Source organism: Pinus tabuliformis, chromosome 2_2 (assembly GCF_031772625.1).
Source record: "Pinus tabuliformis cultivar Carrire ecotype Pingquan chromosome 2_2, CPIR1, whole genome shotgun sequence".
NCBI lineage: Eukaryota > Viridiplantae > Streptophyta > Pinopsida > Pinales > Pinaceae > Pinus > Pinus tabuliformis.
In genome coordinates, this window is record NC_142300.1 from 643,911,863 (window position 1) to 643,921,688 (window position 9,826).

The window sequence follows — 9,826 nt, forward strand, 5'->3', positions numbered from 1 at the left end:
CCTTTTTCAATCTGCATACAAGATTTGGATCATTTCCAAGAATGAAACCATCTGGCTACTCAATGTATACTTCTTCTTCCAAGTCTCCATTCAGAAAGGCTGATTTCACGTCCATTTGAAATACTTTGAAGTTTTGAAAGCTTGAGAGAGCAAGGAACATTCAGATGGCCTCAAGTCTTGCAACATGAGCAAAGGTTTCTTCAAAATCTATTCCTTCTTGCTGCGCATACCCTTTACAAACAAGTCTAGCCTTGTTTCTAATTACTTCTCCATTTTCATTCAATTTATTTTTGAAGACCCATTTTGTCCCTATAACGTTCTTATCCTTTGGTCTAGGAACCAGCTCCCAAGTGTTGTTCTTTTCGATCTGCTCAAGTTCTTCATCCATTGCTTTGACCCAACATTCATCTTTGCATGCCTCTTTCACATTTTGTGGTTCAGTGGATGAGAGTAATGCCAAATAGCTTGATGCTTCTGCAATTGTTCTTCTTGTTTGTACACCTGCTTCTTTTTGTCCCAAAATCTGAGATTCTGGGTGATTCTTTTGAACATATCTGGATGGAGTCTTCTCTTCTATCCTTATCTGCTCCTCTGGTTCTTCTTGAGGTTCTTCTTCTTCATCATTCTGTCTTTGAGGATGGCCTTCATCTTCTTCGATATCTTCATGATTTACTTGCCTAGGAATGTATCCCTTCTCATCAACTACTACATCAATGCTGTCAACAATTCTTCCAAGTCTTTTATTGTAGCATTTGTATGCTTTGCTGTGTGGAGAATAACCAAGAAGAATGCCTTCATCTGCTCTAGGTTCAAGTTTGCCAAGTTGCTCATCAATATTTTTAATATAGCATTTGCTCCCAAAGATTTTGAAGTGCTTTACCGAAGGAGTCTCACCATACCAGAGCTCATGAGGGGTTTGAGTGTTGTTCACCCGGACATTTGTTTTGTTGAGAATAATAACCGCAACATGTGCTGCTTCACCACAGAAAGTTGCGGGAGTTCCAGACTCATCAAGCATAGCACGAGCCATTTGTTGGACAGTTCTGTTCATGCTTTCCACCACTCCATTTTGCTGAGGAGTTCTAGCTGTAGAGAATTCTCTTCTTATCCCATGTTCTTCACAGAAATCGAAAAATTCATTTGAGGTAAACTCCCCACCTCTGTCGGATCTAAGGCACTTAATTTTGTATCCTGATTCATTTTCAACCAAGGCTTTAAAGGATTTGAATTTTTCGAATGCTTCATCTTTGTGCTTCATAAGTCCTAACCAGACAAACCTGGAGAAATCGTCAATCAATAATATCAAGTATTCTTCTCCTCGAGGTGTCCTTTTCCTGAATGGACCACATGTATCTGTATGTACTAGCTCAAGAGGCATGCTAGCTGAGGTAGTTCTGGTTTGCTTTCCAAACTGACATGATTTGCATATGGTGTTGTCTGGAACTTTGATATCTGGAAGATCACGAACTGCCTGAAATTTGCATGCTTTTCTTATTTGTGAAAAGCTTAGATGCCCCAACCTCCGGTGCCATAACCAGTGCTCATCATCCTTGCTCAGATAGCATTGTTGTTGTCCTTCTTCAAATATGTATAGATTATTTGGATTTCTTTTACCTTTGATCACTGTTTTACCTGTATCAAGATCACGAACAAGACATCCATTTGATCTGAATATCACCTCGGTTCTTTGATCACACATCTGGCTGACACTTAAAAGATTATGCTTCAATCCATCAACATACAAAACATTTCCAGCTTTGACCTTTTCTTTTAACTGAGCAGTGCCTTTTCCTTTTATAGTTGCAGGAGTATCATTTCCAAAAGAAACTTTCTTTCCTTTTTCTAGAGCAGAATATGATTCAAGTTTTTCTTTATCACCTGTCATATGCTTCGAACATCCACTGTCAATGTACCATAGATTTTCCTATCCCTCTGCATAAAATGCTATCCCACATCTTTCTGTTTGTGGTTCCTTTATTCTCCATGTTTTGGTGCTTGAGGCTTGTTCCTTTGTTTGCTGAAACCTGCTCCTGCATTCAGAATCTTCATGACCAAAATTATTGCAAATAGAACATTCAACTTCATTTTCAAGAACCGAAAAGTTGTTATAAGTCCTTTTTGTAATCCCGGTCATACTTCTTTGTTTTTGAGCTTCTCTAGTCATGATCGTTTTATATGCAACACATTGAGCTGCTTTGTGACCAAAATTATGGCAAGAAAAGCATTGTCCATTGAAGAAACTTCTGCGGTTATCAAATCTTCCGGCCAAACGATTGTAATTTCTACTGTCATTCATTCTTGAAGCAAATTGAGAGGATTTTACCTGTGGCTGGTTGTAGCTTTTGTTCATCCTTAAGACGGATTGCCCCTGATTTGCCTGATAGTCTTTGTTTGTAATTGGTCCCTGCTTTACCTGGTGATCTCCATTGTGCTTTTGCTCATTCCTTCTTGCTGCATCAAGATAACTCTTTGAGGTGGATGCTTGAGAAGTTTCTCCATTATAGCCCAGACCTGTCTTGTTTAGAGGAGAACGTTGTACATTGATGATCTCATCCAGAGTTTCAGATCCTTTGACAAACTTAAGATTAATAGCCTTTGTTTTCTCAATCTCTTTTCTAAGACCAACAATTTCACCTTCTAACTTTTCAAGATATTTTTCTTTTTCATCAATTTGAAGTTGTAAAGTATCAATGATCCTATTCTTTTCTTCTATACATGTCTTGAGTCTAGAAATTTCTTCACAAAATCTATCCACATCTATAGCATCCATGTAATCATCATCTTCAAATGCCATTAAAAGTTTATAGTCATTACCTCATTCATCTTCATCACTATTTGATAGACCATCACTATCTTCATGAGTGTAGTAGCTTTCTTATTTGCAATCTGTTTCTTGTTCCATCTAGCAGGTTCCTTTCCTTTATCCTTATGAGGACATTTCGCAGCATAATGACCTACTCTTCCACAAGCAAAGCATTTAAAAGGTAACTTACCTCTGAACCTTCCAGTACCCCTTTGAAGATTTCTGACAAAATTTGATTCTTCTTCTTCTTCTTCTGGCATGTGGCTTGCTTCATAATAGTCTCCTTTGCCTGAAGCCTTGAAAGCAGCTTCTCTTTTGTCTGATGGACCTCCCTTTCTCATTTCATAAGCAGTTAGAATTCCGTGTAGCTGAGACATAGTAAGAATTCGTAGATTTTCCTTTTCTTCTATTGCAGACACTTTAGATTCAAACTTGGGGGACAATGATCTTAGAACTTTTTCAACCACAATAGCCTCTTTTATTTCTTCACCCAAGTTTTCCATGCAATTAACAATCTCGTCTACCCGAAGGAAATAGTTAGCCACACTTTCATCATTATACATTCTGAGATTCTCATACTGAATCCTGAGGGTTTGAAGTTTAGCACGCTTTACCTGTTCATCTCCTTCGTAGCTCAAGACAATCTTGTCCCATATTTCCTTTGCGGATTTATATTGCATAACCTTTACGAATTCTGTTTGAGATAAACATCCTAGTAGAGTATTGACTATTTTAGCATTTGTTTCATATTTATTCTTCTCGGTCGAATCTGTAGGAGTAGCTGAAGGAAAAGTGTAGCCTGTATCGATGATATCCTAAACTTCTGTACCAAGAGATTGAAGATAGGCAGTAACTCTTACCTTCCAATAATTGAAGTTTGTCCCATCAAAAATTGGTGCCCTGATTGATGCTTCCCTCTCGTAGTTTCTCATGATGAGTGATCTTTCTTCAAGCGATCAAGCTTCTCTGAAGGACCAGCTCTGATACCAATTGTTGGAAATAATACTGAGAGGGGGGGTGAATCAGTATTATCAAGTTCTTTTAATAAATCTTCCTTATTTATACTTTGAATTATTTTTGCATGTCAGTACCATAAAATAATGAGCATGAATAAAGAAAACAGATAGTCACACCAAAGAACACCAGATGTAAGGTGGAAACCCAATGTGGGTGAAAACCACCTGCTGCAATATGTCTCTATCTTCTTTCAAATTAGAAACTCCTTTTACAATGGTTTTGTACTGGTGCAGTTCTTTACCAGTACGCAGGCTGCAACCTGCAGAGAGCTACAACTCTCTCTCGTTTTCCAGTCTCTCCTGGAAGGGAGCTACAACCCCCTACTTCTTTTCTTTCAACGACCACTTTTCATAAATTTTCAAACTGGATCCAAGAACATCAAAAACCCATCAACTACACTTGCATCATCAATCTTTGATTTCACCAAAGCCAACCCGCATACAGATCTGCAAATATTTCCTTATAACTTTGCAGTTGTTACATCAGACATACCCAGATCATAACATGTGTAAAATAAAACATGCATCAATAATTCAGACCCAGATTATTAGATTTATAGATCAAGCATATGCCACATATCACAGATCAGAATCATATAGAGATACCACTATTCCAGCCTTAAGATTTTGACCCATCAATAGAACTTATCCTTCTCCTTACGCTCAGGTTCCTTCTTCATTCAGATCCAGATCTGCACCAAAACCCAATCACAATATTCCAGATCTAGCACTTTATCAGATATTCGATAATTCAGAAGATGCTTTGCCAAATGATCTCCTTCCTCTTTTATAGTCTTAGGCCTTTCACAATACCACAGGCCAAAACCATAGGACCAAAAAACTGTTGGACTAATACTTAGAACCAACCATGAAAGTGCGTGAGATCAACACTTTTGGATGCAATATCACGGGCCAAAACCATAGGATCAAAAACTGTCGGACTAATACCATGAACCAACCATGAAAGTGCGTGAGATCAACACTTTTGACGAGGTACCATGGTCCAAAACCATAGGTTCAAATACCAAGGACTAACTACCATGGACCAAAGGTAAGTTCTCCAACATATACGCGCTTTTCCTTGCATGAAAGTGCATACCATTGTTCAAAACCATAGGTTCAAATACCAAGGACTAACTACCATGGACCAAAGGTAAGTTCTCCAACATATACGCACTTTTCCTCATAGGTTCAAATACCAAGGACTAACTACCATGGACCAAAGGTAAGTTCTCCAACATATACGCGCTTTTCCTCATAGGTTCAAATACCAAGGACTAACTACCATGGACCAAAGGTAAGTTCTCCAACATATACGTGTTTTTCCTTGCATGAAAGTGCGTGAAATTTTTCTCTACATGAAATAAACTTTTCTCATAAAAGTGCGTGAACGTTTCTCTACATGAAATAAACTTTTCTCTGCATAAAAGTGTGTGAACGTTTCTCTACATGAAATAAAATTTTCTCTGCATATAAGTGCGTGAACTTTTCTCTACACTATAATTTATTATCTGAGATGAGTGGGTTGCCATCAAGTACAACATATGTATCATAATGCAAACAATTTTATCACGATTACTAGCCCTTCAACTATTGCTTTTGGTGCATGCAAATGCATAGAGAAAGCTAACACAACGAATGTGGTTCCTATGTGAATGCATACAATTTCCAAAAGGATGCTTAACACAATAGAGCATGCAAACACATGTTTCCTTTTCAAGGAAATCTAGTACAATAGGGCATACAAAAACATGTTTTCTTATCTATAAAACAAATGGAGTAAAGCATACCAACATTAACTATATATATATATCTCTCTCTCTCTCTCTTTCTCTATATATATATATAATCCAAGGAAACCAACACAGTACCATGGTTTTTGTGCATGTAAATTCATCTTCTTTCCCAAAGAATATTTTCCAATGTAAGCTAACACAACATGCTATCAATTTCACAATGCAAATGTATATTCTTTCCAAACTAAACCTAATACAAATCTTGCATGTATATACATGATCTCATTTCAAAATGAAATTAACATAATAGTTATGATAGCATAAAAATATTGTTATATAATTTTTCTAAAGAAATATAGATCAATAGTTCTTTTATCCATGCAAAGAACATATCTCTATAATGTGACTATTCTTTGTGTATGAAAGATATTATCATAATAGTCCTTTTTAATTTATGCAACACATATCCCTCCTTAAAGAGGGTCTAGCTATTTACGTTGTATATGAGAATACTTTCCCTTTGAAAAAAGGATGTAATTATTGTTTTTATGCTTTTGCATATATGTTCTTTTCAAATAAAATGATTGTTTATTGTGCGAATAACACATACTTATTTTCAAGAACCCAACATAGTTTCTCTATATTTTATGTACAAATTTCTCATGCATTTGTTTTCAATAAAGTATCATAATCAACCCTTGCTTTAGGCATAAGAACTAGGAAAGACTTCTTAAAACAATAACAATGTTAATATTTTATGCATTAAACCATGCAATTATATCAAACTATTGAATATACAACACACAAATAATTTATCTTTTTACCCCCCAAAACATCTAACTTTTGCAAAATCTTGCAAAGGAATTAACACAATTTACTTATCTTTCAAGCACAAGAAAAACATATTTTTTTCTAAAGAAGAAGAAGATTCCTATGACTTATATTAATACTGTGTGTTTGATCTATGCATAGGTTATTATCCTTTCTAATAGCTAAGTATTATTTTTTTTTCAAAAGAAATTACCATAACTCTCTTACACATGAGAATCCATGATCCCTTATGCATGATAATCCATGGAAATATTTTCCTTGGATTTTTTAAATAACTAATTTTTACCAACACTATGGAAATCTTTTTCCATGTCTAAGAACAAAACCATTGTGTTCTTTTTAAAAACACCACATGATTTATTTATTTTTAACCAAAAGGATTGAATTAGTTATATCTCTGGCTAACTTCATTTTGCATAGTGCGGAAACAAGTTGCTACAATCCATCCTAGGTTTTTTAATCTTGACTTCTTGATCTTTTACATGTAAGATTCTTCTTTAACAAGTTACTTGTTTTTATGGAAACCATCAATAGCAAGAATAATTATATTTTTTCTTACCAAAACCAATATTTATATGCAATCTTTTTTCCAGATCATAACCTTTATTCTTATCTTTTTCCACACTTAAGAATGTATATGAAATAATTTTGAACACATAACAACGCTAACTTATTTCTTGGGCATAATTATTTTAAGTCCTTTCAATAAAAAATATAAAAAAATACTTATCTTTTAATATCGGGAAATAATTGTGCATGAAGCTCTAGTAGCTTCAATGTTGAATAATGACAGTAGGGGGCTCTATGCAAATGCCATCCTTCGCGAACTAGCCACATTGACCTCAACCTCCTTGCAGGTTAATCACAGTTTGCCTAAACTCTCTACAAAAAGCCTCATCACAATCTCAGTTTTGCAAGTAAAATGGAAAATTTTGCCATAGATTCTCGATGGAATTGCTCTTCACATTCTCTCCAACGTTTCTCAACCCCCTTCCATCAAATTTCCAATCGTCCTTGACTAGATAGCATTTCCTGGAGAATTTCACCATGACTAGTCATGCACATATTTCGTAAGTTGTTTATACAACCAAACCTAAATTTTCGAGGTTCTTCATACCCTTTGCATTATTTCACGGAATATGCCAAAAATAATTTAGACAGTTACCCAGGAACCTAACTAAGAATTAAACTTATGTATATATATTTTTCTATCTTCTTGTGGCCTCCCCAGTTGAAAATGGATCATAACTTAAGTTTAAACTATAAGGTAAACTGTTATTACCTTAAAAATTCCTTGGATTAACTAACAATCGATCAAGATAAATATGATTATTGTGTAAATTTATGAGCTTACAGGAATTTCATTACGGTATTTAATGGTAGGAATGTTACATACTCCCCCCCTTGAAGTAAACATCATCGTCAGTGTTTATCGTTAAATTGTACTCATGATATAATAATATAAACAACCAAAAGGGAATCCTCCCCCTTCAAGAGGAAGAATTTAACATTTTATCAATAGTAACAATATGCAAGTTCTACTTTCCATTAATTGGCCATTATTCAAATTGATAAAATACAAAACTAAATCTTTATATCAACTTACAATTACTTACCCATTACTCTTAAAAGTCATGGTCACTTTTATGTAAGTACTCCAATGGTTTGATAGTCCAACAATAAGCACCCTATAATCTATGACTAACAAATCCAACATAATCATATTAGTCACATCATTTTCAATCAAATGAAAGACTTTTAACTATCAATCAATTATGCAATGTTAATTGATATTTCTATCACAATATTTCTACAAGTACTTAGAGAGCACCAACAGTCTAATCATCAAAATGATAAATCACTGCACCACTTGCACCATGTCTTTTGTCTTAGCTCTTGTTAAAGACATACACACAATACTTCTAAAATTACTCAAAGAATGTTCACCTAGCTCTCTAATCATCGAAATGATCAATAAATGCACCAAATGCGTATTGTCCTAGCCCCTACTAAGACATTCAAAAGATTAGTAATACAATAAAATAATTCCACTGCCAATAATTCCTTACTGAGCACTTGGCTCATTTCCTGTAAATATGTACATAACATGTTTACACAATTATATATAAAATTATTTTTTAACACAAACATAACTAATTAGCTAATTTGTTCTGCTATGAGAACCACAGTGGTAAAAGAATGCTCCTCCCAACCCATGGGAACTAGTTTCCACAACCAGATTGAGTGATTTTCACATCTAGATAGTTCTCTGATAGATACCATACTAAGTCCATTCTAGAGCTCCACTGGCTAACCAACTCAAGAATTCCAACGACCACAAACGGTCCAATATAGGATTCCTGTTGGCAACATCCTACCTATTCTTCTAACAAAATCCCATCTATGAGGAATTTTAGGTCTCCTCCAACAGGCTCCAAGTCAACAAAGTTGCCTCAAGCTTTTTACCCTCTTCACCATCTTGGCCAACTCTTTTCCCTTACTGAGACCATTTATCTCTAGGGAGAGGAAATCTGGGCAGGAAAGTGCCATCAACCCCTCTAGGTAGGCTACTGCCATAAACACAAACCCTCCTGCCCTTTCACAACTGTCTAACATGTAAAATTCCCTTTTAGTACTCTTTCCCATAGCGATTTACATAATGAACCATATGCACATTATAAATAAAGCAAAAGAATTTTTTTTGTACATCATATGTTCATAGTTGACCCTCAGTATGCATCTACATCTAGATTGATAGGAAACATAACTGACATACATGTGGTATACATTATGATTTTCCAAATAACATAATCATGCATATTATAACATTATACTTTCTCATTTACGATTGAAATTTTCATTGCAACATTTTACCTTCACAGGTTCTCATATTGCCATTAAGCTACCCCTGCTTAATCCCATCGGCAACATTAGTTTTAAATATGCATTGTTTAAACAAGTATTCAATTTCCCAATCATTTTAGTTTCATGCATACAATATTGTCATGCATAAATGTATATACAAATATTCATTAACGTGCAAATGTCAATAAAAATTAGAGTAGCAATCAAAACATTTCCAAATTCCCACAATGTATTGTTACCAATAGTTCAACACATGAAGTAACTACCATAAAAAATTGTTCACAACTTGAAATAAGATTTAATCAAATCCATTCCATGCATACAAGTTTTAATATTTATTCATGCAACACTAAATAATAAATTCTACCAACCATCTTAATCTAGCCATGACAAGACTCAATATACAACTAGCTATAACAATCATTTCTCACTACTCGACTCATTATTTATTTTAACATCTAAAGGGGTATTCAAATGTACTTTTAAAACAATCTATTGTCCTCTTCAAGAACATTCCCCATATTTTACATTCATGCATTTACTCATTAAAAGTAGTTCATTGTAACTTTAGTCAT